The sequence below is a fragment of the Mandrillus leucophaeus genome, unplaced genomic scaffold, assembly GCF_000951045.1.
Source record: "Mandrillus leucophaeus isolate KB7577 unplaced genomic scaffold, Mleu.le_1.0 Scaffold316, whole genome shotgun sequence".
Lineage (NCBI taxonomy): Eukaryota > Metazoa > Chordata > Mammalia > Primates > Cercopithecidae > Mandrillus > Mandrillus leucophaeus.
The window spans coordinates 2,101,827-2,114,255 of NW_012103321.1; the positions used below are offsets into that span (position 1 = coordinate 2,101,827).

Below are 12,429 nucleotides of genomic sequence, written 5' to 3' on the forward strand. Positions count from 1 at the left end.
ACTCCCGGGTTCACGCCATTCTCCTGCCTCAGCCTCCCGAGTAGCTGGGACTACAGGCGCCCGCCACCATGCCCGGCTAATTTTTTTTTTGTATTATTAGTAGAGACTGAGTTTCATGATCCACCCGCCTCAGCCTTCCAAAGTGCTGGGATTACAGGTGTGAGCCACCGCGCCCGGCCAGTATTTCTACTTTTAAGCCTGAGCAGCTAAGTCAGATGCTTGTGTTTATTATTTTATTTAAATTGGAAACAGTTTATGTGTTTGAGATTGTCTCATACAACTGTAACAATGCAAACTGCCAGGCGTGGCGGCTCACGCCTGTAATCCCAACACTTTGGGAGGCTAAGGTGGGCAGATCGCTTCAGGTCATGAGGTTAAGAGCAAGCCTGGTCAATATGGTGAAAATACAAAAACTAGCTGGGCATGGTGGAACAAGCCTATAATCCCGGATACTTGGGAGGCTGAGGCAGGAGAAGTGCTTGAACCCAGAGACGAGGCCGTAGTGAGCCGAGATTGCACCACTGCACTCCAACCCGGGTGACAGAGTAAGACTTCGTCTCAAAAAAAAAAAAAAAAAAAATGCAAACAACTGGTGTAGGATAAGCTTGGTACCTTGCAAGGCATTTAATCAAGGTTCTCCCATGTTAACATTCTCCCCGATTTAAAAAAAAAAAAAAAAAGAAACAATCCATTCAACAATTTAGTGATCATTAAAGACCTATTATGTGCTAAAGGTAGGAAATACAAATGGCAAACAAGACAACCCGCCTGACATCACATAGTTTAAGCAAGCAACAAAAGAAAATGTGATACAAACGACAATAGAATTATAGTGCTTTCCGAGCACAAAGCCAGTGCATATAACCTAACTGTGTAAATTTTAAACCTTATTCTTGAGGTGGAGAAGAATGGCTACCTATAAGTTTCACATGCTCCTATTAGGATCTAGAGAGTGCCTGTTATCTTGTTGAACTTGAAAACATAGCTTAAAATGCATACAACGCTAGTGCTCCCCCTCCCATTATCCTTCAGTGTTTAAGGATGGAAAGAAAGCAGAGACCACATACACAGAACACTACCTCTGCACAAGAGGTACAATAACCATTCCCTTAAAACAAAAGTCCTCTTTAGGGAACTATAATACTAAAATATGCAGATTTATTTGTCACCTTTCTGGGAGGCAGAAAATTTTTCTGATACAGAATACCATAACTGTAAGTTTTTCTTCTTGAGGAATATTATCTTACAGTGGGGGAGGAGGAGGAAGAGGAAAAGAACCGAGAAGAACCAGAAAGTATGAGAAAAGGAACTGGAGGCAAAAAATAAGAATAAGCCAAAGCAGATATAAATATATTTGAAATGAAGTCTTAAAAACAAATTAAGGAAGTTTAAGGAAACTAAAACAGAGGCATTGCAACCACACCCCTGCTTCTTTCTATTATTAAAAAAGGAAGCCAAGATATGTAAAAGAGAGGGCTGCCTGTAGGCGCTTTGGCATGAAGTTATCATGTGCAAAGGTAAAATTATGTAACCCCAAGGACTAAAAAGAGTGTTTGATGAATACTCAGTTATGCCAAAGTTACCCAAAACATTTTCCATCTCAAGCATCCTAATTACACAACGCTTCTGGGACTACAGTGACCAGAGTTAATAACTTAGTGTCAAAAACCCAGGAGAGCTTTCAACAACTGTTAAAGAAACTAACACAGATTCAAATAAAATGCCATTTTGCATTTATATATTTACAAGAAAAAAGGCAGAAGAAATTTACTAGCATCTTATTGAAACTCCACCTCAGAGAAGTAAGATATGGAGTAGTTTCTATTAAGGGGCTGATGCAGGTCCATAGCTCGTTTTCCAACATTCTGGCAGTCAAACATGCCTTAGAATTCAGAATGTCTGGAGATTTTTGACAGGTGATACAGTGGGTATACACCATATATTTAACAACACCTCTAGAGAAGGCTGGGATAGTACAGAGAAGCCTGGGACAGCACACTATAATCAAACATTTGCTATTTCCACAATGAAACCTTTAAATATATGAAATAAAGATAACAGTTCCGAACAGATTTTGTGAAAAAATCAATTTGTGCCAAACACACAGAAAAAGTTTTGGTTTTCAGAGTGCTGTGGATGTTAAAACTGTTGAAAAGGAATTATGGTCCTATAGGTACTCATTACTCTTTATCATGTACCAATTTTATTGTGGTATTTTGGTGAATCCAGAATAATTCCAAAAGTCTCCTACTGGTTCACACAACATGTCCTCTAAACCCTACCCAGTGCTAAATTTCTGTACCACATTCTCCTTCCTATCAGGGCAGTTTTTAGAAATCTAACCCTTGCAATTTATAGAACTGCCAAATCCAATTTTGCCACCACACAAAAAATGTTCATTGAATTGAATATATTGAACTCATCCTAAAATGGCTTGCTCTCATTTTGTCACAGAAAAAACACTGTAACTGCTGAGGGTGTTCCTGACCCAGGAAGCAATATCAAGTCAGTCACTGAAAGGACCCTAATTTTGTCCCAGATATCGAGATGCAATAACTCTATAAAACCCTATTATCACAGTGTATTTACGTGTATATATTTCCAAACTATATGCAATATAAACAATATAATCTATATGCAATAAACACAATATACTATAACTAAAGTAAAATATTTTCACTGAACAGGAAAAAACAGAGACCGTTCCTCATCAACAGCGGTATGAAAAAGAATAAAGCAGTAGAAGTACAGTTATACTAAATAATCTTTGAAGTCCCTTCTATCCTGATGTTCCATAAAAAATACAACTCAATGACATTGTAAATATAGTAAATATAACCTAAAATGAATAACTTTATTAGTAACACTTCTTGCCCTCTTATAATTTGTAATAACTTTAAAGATATCACTTAGGTCTCCTAAGATTTCCAGAAACAACTGAATTGATGCCTTAATTTATTTTTGATAAATTTCCCCGTAACAAACTTTCCAAGCTTTAGAAATTATCTAACTTTGGCATTATACTTATCAAAGACTGCTAATGAGCAATGAATATAGGGGCCTTACTAAGGATGCTAAGTACAATTGACCCTTGTTATCTATGCATCCTTGGATTCAACCAACCTCAGATTGAGATATTCAGGAAAAAAAAAGCATCTGTACTAAATATGTACAGACATTATTCCCTAAACAATACTTCATAACAACTATTTACACAGCATTTACATTGTATTAGGTATCACAAGTAATCTAGGAATAACCTAAAGTACAGGGGAAAGTGTCAAAGGTTACAGGCAAATACTGTGCCATTTTATATAGGTACTTGACCACATCCTTGGAAATTTTTTGTTTTGTTTTGTTTTGTTTTGTTTTGTTTTTGAGACAGAGTCTTGCTCTGTCACCTAGGCTGGAGTACAATGGTGCGATCTCGCCTCACTGCAACCTCTACCTCCCAGGTTCAAGCGATTCTCCTGCCTCAGCCTCCCAAGTAGCTGGGACTACAGGCATGTGCCACCACACCCGGCTAATTTTCTATACTTTTAGTAGAGAAAAAGTTTCACCATGTTAGCCAGATGGTCTCAATATCATGACCTCATGATCCGCCTGCCTCTGCCTCCCAAAGTGCTGGGGTGAGCCACAGCGCCCAGCTCATCCTTGGATTTTGGTAGCCGTGAGGGGTCCTGGAACGAATTACTGAGGAACAACTAACTGTATGAAGCTACTTTAACTTGATTCTCTTGCTAATATTTTCTTTGCATTTTCTTCTGTGTCATCTTCATATCTCCTTCCAAATTTTAAAAAGACAGTTGGAAAATAAAAGGAAGTCATTTTTTTAAAGGGCTAAGAGGAGAGTGTAAAACGAAGGAGAAATTAGTTTTTTTCAACCCTGCAACACACTGGAATCGTCTGTAGAAATCCTAAAATATATCAATGCCCTAGCCCTTTCCGGGCCCTACTGATTATTTATGGAATATAAATTAGCATGGGTAGGATCCCAACATCTGTCTTTTTTTTTTAAGCTGCCAAGAAAACTGTAATATGAAGTCGGGCCAAGAACCACTAGTAAAAACTTTCTCCACAAACCCTTCCCTCCTCTCATCTATTTAGTTAAATGTTAGCATTCCCAGCCCCATAGCAAGGACTGCAGGAACTCTCTTTAAAATTGCCCATTTTACTTCTTTCATTTACTCTATCACAGAAGAAAAATTACTAATTTTCAACTGGAAATTTGTAAACAAGTGTGTAGAGTAAAATTAATTTTAGCTTATTGGATATTCTCATTCCCAAATGTTCAGGATTTCTTTTCAGTCTTCAAAAACCCACCTTCATTAGTAGGGTATTAAGGTAAACAGCAAAGCATACAATAATAAGCAAATACACAATATGCATTATTCTACTTATCAACTTTCAACAGATATCAGAAAATACTCAAAACAATTATCTTAAGGAGTTGATTATATTTCAATACTTTATTAACTACAAACATTTGCAGAATCTCAATTATATAAAGACACATCAGCTACAACATATCCTGATACTCATATGACAGAAAAAGTACTCAGTAAAGATCCTTTTTTTTTAAATAAAAACTGGCATCACAAGATTTCACATCTTTAAGACTTAAAGATTTACATTTTTGAAGTAGGGAGAGTCGGACTGTTGTCAGATTCCCTAAAATAAATGTAGAAAAGAAAATAATGTTTTGTAAAAATTATGCATCTATAAACACTTTTTTTCAATGTCATCTACAACTGACACCTACTAGTTTCATCTCCAAAACGATACTAGACTATTGTTGTACTCCAAATTAGAATTTTATTAAAAGGTCCTATAGTCATAAATTTGCACACACTAAGACTTACAGAATACCAGAAATTTTCTCTCTTCTGTCCTGATTACCTATTTGCCTGCCACTTGAAAGTATTCATTGCTAGAATATAAAATAAGTATTTTACAGAAATAGAAAATAAACATGACACAGACTGGGTGTAAAGAAAAAAAAACATTTTCACTTCCCTTTTTACTAAAGGAAATTCTGAATATAATTTTAACTCTAATAAATCACAGTCTAATACACGGCCTAGTATACCACCTGAAGTCAAACCAAACAAATTTAAAAAATAGATAACACAATAATTTCAAAATATTCAGAAGTCCACTAATTTTATAACATATATTTGTACCAGAAGATATTATATGGCCAATTTCAACTTAAAACTTTAAGATAAGTAATTTTAATAAATCCAATTTTAAACATAAAACTGCAAAGTATCAATACATTTGAGGCACACTTTATTCATGGTAATATACAAGGAAAGCAAAGTTACACATTAAAATCTAAACTGGTAGTAAACACATCCCACCCCAAGATTCTCCTCTCCTCAAAAAAAAAAAAAAAAAATTACTGTTTTTTCTGATGGTAGAAATAATGCACAGTGATAGCTGAAAACCCAAACAATATAGAGAAGTATATGAAGTATAAAAATAAAAATCATCCTAAATCTCACCATATATAAGCAACTGTCATTAACATAAATATTCTTCCAGAAGATGGATGGGTTTACTCCACATACTTACAACCCATACACATATGTACCTATGTATATATGTATAGCATATATGCACATATATATTCCTTTCATTTACATATATTGACAGTAAAGAAATGTTTAAGATCATTTTCTTGAAAATAAAATAATAAATTGTCCCAAATAGTCTGCTTTTGTATTTTCATTTAAGCAGGCTAGGTTTAAGATTATTGTGTGTGTGTGGGTGTGGGTGTGTGTGTGTGTGTGTGTGTGTCTGTCTGTCTTTCTGTGTGATGTTGTCATTGTTGTTGACTGCTTGAGGCAAACTGAAAAACTTTGTCTATTTACTTCTTTTACTGGAAAAAAGAAAGAAAACTTCTGGTTAAATTTTTCCAAAGCCTAAGAACACAGGTATCTGTACTAAAGGTGATTAGCTGACTGATTTACAGTGGTAGCCCATAGTCCTGAGCAAAACTGCAAAGCAGACAAGATTATTATGGCCTCCTAATTCTTACTTAGAAACAGTACTACACTAGTAATTAGGATAAGAGTTCTACTAACCAGGAGTGTGACTTGAGCATTTCAATCTTCCTATGATTCACTTTAATTCTAAAATTCTATGGTTCTTCCCTTCTCCCCACTCCCTCACCAACTTTGCTGCTCTCGAAATACGTAAAAACCATTCTTTCCTCCAATCTCACTGGTATTCCAGGATTCAATATAAATCCTTCTGACCAAGAAACTCCCATTTCCTCAATTCACTTATTCTCCCCAGACATGACAAGCAAAGTAATCAATGAAATCAAAGCTATGGGCAACTTTATGGTGAGGAAGGAAAGCAACAATGCAGAAGAAAATTTTAAATGAGTTTATAGGAACACATTTTTAATTTAAAATTAAATAGCTTCATGAGTTTCATGGAAAAAAATACAATCTTTCAACTTAACCACCTATTTTATTGACTCAAAGTTAGCCAATGAAAAAATAAAGTAGGGTTTTTAGCTCCTAAAATACTGAGACCCAGCCAGGCGCGGTGGCTCACACCTGTAATCCAGCACTTTGGGAGACGGAGGCAGGAGGATCACCTGAGGTCAGGAGCTCAAGACCAGCCTGGCCAACATGGTGAAACCCCATCTCTACTAAAAATACAGCAATTAGCCAGGAAAGGTGGTGAGTGCCTGTAATCCCAGCTACTCAGGAGGCTAAGGCAGGAGAATCACTTGAACCCAAGAGGCAGAGGTTGCAATGAGCCGAGATCACACCATTGCACGCCAGCCCGGGAGACAAGAGTAAAACTCCATCTCAACAACAACAAAAAAAAAAAGTAACTGGCCAGCCACGGTGACTCATGCCTATAAGCCCAGCACATTGGGAGGCCAAGGCAGGCAGATCACTTGAGGCCAGGAGTTCGAGACCAGACTGGCCAGCATGGAGAAACCCCATCTATACTAAAAATACAAAAATTAGCTGGGTGCGGTGGCATGCGCCTGTGATCCCAGCTACTTGGGACACTGAGGCACGAGAATCGCTTCAAAACAGGTAGATATAGCGGTCACTATTGATCATCTCTCTTACATCCATATCCCCCAAATTCTTCCTTCCCACAATTTTTTAAAAATATCCTCCCTCTTCCATCTATCTCAGAAAAATGTGATCCCAACACCAATTGCAGAAGGTATCTCCTGATTAGTAGAAACCAACCATGATAACTTTACTTTCCTTGAGATAACTAGTTAGGACATACATGTGACCTAATTCTGGTCAATAAGATACGAAGAGAAAAGTATGTTGGTAGGCTTATGCAAAAGATTTATTTGCTTTTCCAGAGACAGAGACAGAAAAAGAGAGAGAGAGATCCATTCCTTCCTCGGGCCAATGCCTGTCTAGATGTGATCTTGCTGCTGGCCTTAGGATGACTCCAACACACAGAAGACAGAGAGCCAAGAATATCACAGAGAGGAAGGCCAGAGCCCTCAAGTACTAGCTTGGAGCCACCCACCCTACCTTCATACTTCAATGTGCCATTTCAGCATCTACTGTAATTCAGCAAGCAATGTAGTTACACCAAAATACATAGCATACCACATATATCGCTCCTTCTCCAACCTGGACTTCCTGCTCCTTCAACTGAAAGTTCTCCTTTCCATTTGCACTGAGCTAGGCAAGACAGGAGGCTCAAGTGCTCCCGTATATATCAAGGGTGCCACATTTCCTCTTCCAAAGAACAATCTCCTCTACCTCCGCATTCCTACTTAGATGGAGGAGATGTTGGAACTATAAGAAGGCTTACCCCTCCAACCCTGACAGTACATAAAAGTTGAAAGGTAGCTTATGAAATCAGATTAGGGACCATATTGGGAAATATGTGAGAACCATAGATTGATCACCTGACTAGACAATTAAACTATTCACTCTAAGGAATGAACCTCTGGGAATACCAGAATCTTCTTTTTTTTTTTTTCTTAAAGAGGATGCTATTAAATAAATCTCTAAGCAGTAGCGTAAACTAGGAAAGATGATGTTTTAGAAGCAGACAACTTCTTTAATATATTACAATTAATCAACGGTTCTGAAGTTAGCCTAAAAAGGAAATTATTTCTCAACATCTACAAACTCTATACATTTTATTACAACTAAAACAAAAATGTCCATTCACAAGACAATCTTATAATACAGAGGTATGGCCTTTTCTTCAAGTGTGGGTCTATTGATGAAAGTTCTATTTCATTTTTCTTGCAAAAACCACTCCCCATAAAACAACACCTGTGATTTCCAGTTTCTGTTTCTTAAACACAGAAAGACATTTTACAAACATGTGAAAACTAATATTATTGCAGATTTTTTTAGATTATTAGGTTTTTTTTTTCCCTGATCATTTAAAATTATTTCACCCTCATCTATTTCAACCATAATTGATTTTGGCTACTCACTTGATTTCAAAGCAGCCAACTGGTTCTCATACAAACACCTTTTTATCTTTGGAGTTCACTGAATAATAATTCATTAAACTATGTAATTACATCATCAAGTGCCATAACAGTGTGTTGGGTACAAACACACATGTCTCTTGGTAAGTATACAGTAACTGGGGGGAATAAAAGTTCAAGATCAAACTAAAGAATAGGCTACACTCAATGTAGCATGAGCATCAGTCAGCAAATTCTACAGAGAGAATGAAAACTATCATTTAATCTCACGAGTGGGTTAAGCAGAGGTCAGGTAAGAGACATTTTCCTGTAACAGGGTGTTCCTGAGAGTCTTTGCTTATCTACCCACCAATCCACCCTCTAAAATTCTTATCAGCAACTTCTGAAATGAAGGGTAGAAGATTTCAACAGTGCCTACTATGTGGCAGGCATCACATAGTCCTTGGCACTTTATATGAATTTCCTCCATTTTGATGAAGAACACAATGGCGGAGTAACAGGGTAACTCTCTTCCCTTTTTTTCCAAATGTAGCTATCAGCTAAAGAAAGTACTTCCAGGTAACACAAAGTGATCTAAATAAATGTAATAAATTTGAATACAACTTCAACCTCACATTACTACCTCACATTATTAAACTTTGCATTTAAGAAAAAGAGTATCATCAGATCTTATCTCATTCCATTGAAAAGTTATGAAAAATGTGGACATGATTTAGCCATGTGGACATAACTTACTCATAAATTTTCAATAAATTATAACTATGTAACATATCATTAGTAAACAAAGCAACCAAAAAAGTATGTCTTATCTCCCCAATACTTCAATTCATTGTTAAAAATGATTTCTTATAACTAAGATGATAAGCACCAAGTGGCAGGAGAGAGTATAACCAATCACTATGGTCTAAGAACAAATCAATACATATTTTCCTTAGGTTTCATAATAGAAGGGAAGCCCAAACATTTATAGTTGCTAAATCTCAGCTTTCAGAGAGAGCTTAAAAAAAAGAAACAAAAAATGTCTAACAGCAGCCTCCACTATGTCCACTATGTCGCTAAAAGTTATACATTTCTACATTTATCTCTCCTTCCATATTTCCTGAGCAGTTCAGATGCTCCTGAAAATCATTTCACATTAATAGAGAACGCACACTTGATTTCTATACATTAAGAATCCAAGCATAGTTCTGTCCTGCAGATCAGCAAAAGGTGATGCTCTGAGGTACCTTAAATTACTGGAACCATACTGTCTGCACTTACAGAATCCCACAATTAAAGACAGATACCTCAAAACTGCCACTTCTGAAGAAATTACATCATAAAGAACCAACACTCAGACACATATTATCAATTAATACCACTAATTGCCAACTGCTTGAGAAAAGATCAGAAAAAGGATGGAGATGGAAAATAAGAAAAAATAGATCATTGGTGGATTAAGACTTTGAAGTCAGAAAAAAAAAAAAACTGATTCAAACATTCACTCTGCTACTTCCAAGATATATCTTCAACACATTATTTAAACTCCAGAAGACTGTTTCCTGCTCTCAAAAATGAGGTTACACCACCTAACTCATAGACTTGTCTTAATAATATCATTTATGGCCTCTATCAAAGTATGCACTTAATAAATTATAGGAGGTATTGTTGTTGTTACTGGGAGGTTGAAGGGAACACAAATTCAGTTATAAGTCCTTTTTGAATACTAAGAGGGGAATAATTAAGGAAGCTAAGAGGGAAATAATTAGGAGGAAAAAAAACCTTCAATTTTCCCTGTAACATAATTTTACATGCACTTATAAACTGATTTTTTTTTTCTAAGCACTCCTTTGATAATGATTAAGTGTGGGGTTACATTATTTTAGGGTCATCTAATATTTAAGATGACTTAAAAACTTCACACACATTTATCCGAACTGTGAAAGTGTCTCATATTATCATCCCTCTGTTACTGTCAATTTTCTTCACGTACAGATTCCTTTATTATTACTTCATTAAAACCACTTTCTGTGAAAACATACACTCTTTACATTTCACTTCATCCACAGTAAATCTCACTATTAACAATAATGTAACTATTCAATGACCTATATTTTGTTATTTAATACTTCAGCATTCCTTCTATTTAGTTTGATACATCCTTTTGGGAAGCCCTTTGGAATAAAACAACCACTTCTTCCATTCTGAAAAACATCTGAGCCAATAAACTATACCAGAATAAGTCTACTCCCAGCATAGAGGGATTGCAGGATGGATCAGAGGAGACACAGAGAAGTAACTGGAGAGCTTCTCTTCTTGAGTCACATTTTTACAGTCTGGATTGATTTCATGTATAACCAATTACTAGATTACCATACACACTCATATTAAAATGCAAATAAATATAACGAAACTATGTATAGATTGTTTTGGATTATATACTTTTCTGCTTTCCTTCAGTAGTGCCAATGATAGAAAATTGACTATTTTGTTATAACTTGTTTCCTTAAACTTAACTATCCTTATTTGCCTACCTACTGTAGCATAGGTTCCGTACATTTGGACCTTCATGCCTCCAACTGACTCATCTTTAAATACAAGTTGGACTTCCATGGCCTGATCTCCAGCTACTTTCATAGCTTCTCCCACAAAGACCTCCTGGCAAAACAGCCTTATGTCCAGTTCAACAAGCCCTGTAACACAATCACATGCCTTTGCTCAGGCTGTTCCCTTCACCCAGGAAACTACCCCCACTGTCACTCCCTCTGCCCCCATTTTGCCTATTAAACTATGTTAAGGCCCAGATGGAGTGTTACCAGCTCTACATTCATTCAAAATTTCCCAGTCAAAAATTAGTGTCTCACACACACCCCATGCGTCCAATACATCTCCAACAAAACCCACAGGAATCTGTGAATTACCTCTGTGTATGTCTGCTTCTCCCTTGAAGGCAGTACTGACTCTCATTCATCTTCATATTTTACCCACTGTTCCATCCTTGCCACACAGTAAAGGTGGTCCTGGTTGAATTAATTCCTTGATTCCACTAATCCCAGTCCTTTATTTTCAAGGAAGTAATAAATGCCTTTCACGTACAGAAGATTTTGTCAATATATTGTAAATGCTTGCAAAATCTAATGATGAAAATGTCAATAATTACATAATGCACTAATGTTTAAGCTGATGAATGGCAGAAGGGGTGGATGACTACAATAAATCATCAGTAAAGATAATCGTTTCTCAAGATCCCCCAAAAAATGTCATTCATAACATTAAAATTAACCTTTCTGTCCCGCATTCTAATAATTACTTCTACTTAATACATATTCAGAAATGCAAGTTCACATAAAGCAGAAGTGTCTGTACATTCTGCTAAGAATGTATCTCAAAGCCATACTATGTATTTGATAACATCTTTCTTCCAATGCCCATAAATGTAATTTTTATCTTTTATCTTCTGTGCAACTATAAAGGTTAACTATACAAAATAAGATAATTTTATCTTAACATACAACTGGAGCAAAGTTTGTAAATAATTACAAAATACACTAAGTACATCTCCAAAAAAAAAAAAAGAAAGAAAGCTATTAAGAATGTCACACACCAGATCTGATTTTTTTGACGAAAAATGATTTCTGGTTTCACATCTTTCTAATTCCACATTATTCTCACAATTCCTGTAATGTTTTTCTTCTAAATGTATGGGGAAAGCCAATATTCCTCGAAGAAACATCTTTAAAAAGAAACATCTTTAAAATGTATACAGTTTTAATTTTATATCCCATCTTAGATATAGTTTGCTATCTCTTACATCTGTGGGCAAATGTCATTTGAATCGGAAGAATTACAAAAGTTAAAATAATGACTTACTTTCTTAATTCATTAAAAATAAGTACTTATATAATTCTCTAATTTAAAGTAGATATTTTAGCAGAAGATTTAAAAGGGGCCACTGAGCAGCCTGGGTGATTACCACAAAAGAGTTAAAAGTAATT

At 35.9% G+C, this 12,429-nt stretch overlaps 1 protein-coding gene across 1 annotated transcript in view; it reads right to left on the reverse strand.

Annotated features, from left to right (window-relative positions):
* CSNK1G3 (casein kinase 1, gamma 3) overlaps positions 1 to 11,494 on the reverse strand; it is a 101,751-nt gene extending 90,257 nt beyond the window's left edge. The window contains exon 1 of the mRNA XM_011987762.1: positions 11,356 to 11,494. The gene's annotated coding sequence lies outside the window, so the exon portion shown is untranslated. The remainder of the gene's footprint in view (positions 1 to 11,355) is intronic.
* Between the last annotated feature and the right edge of the window lie 935 nt (positions 11,495 to 12,429).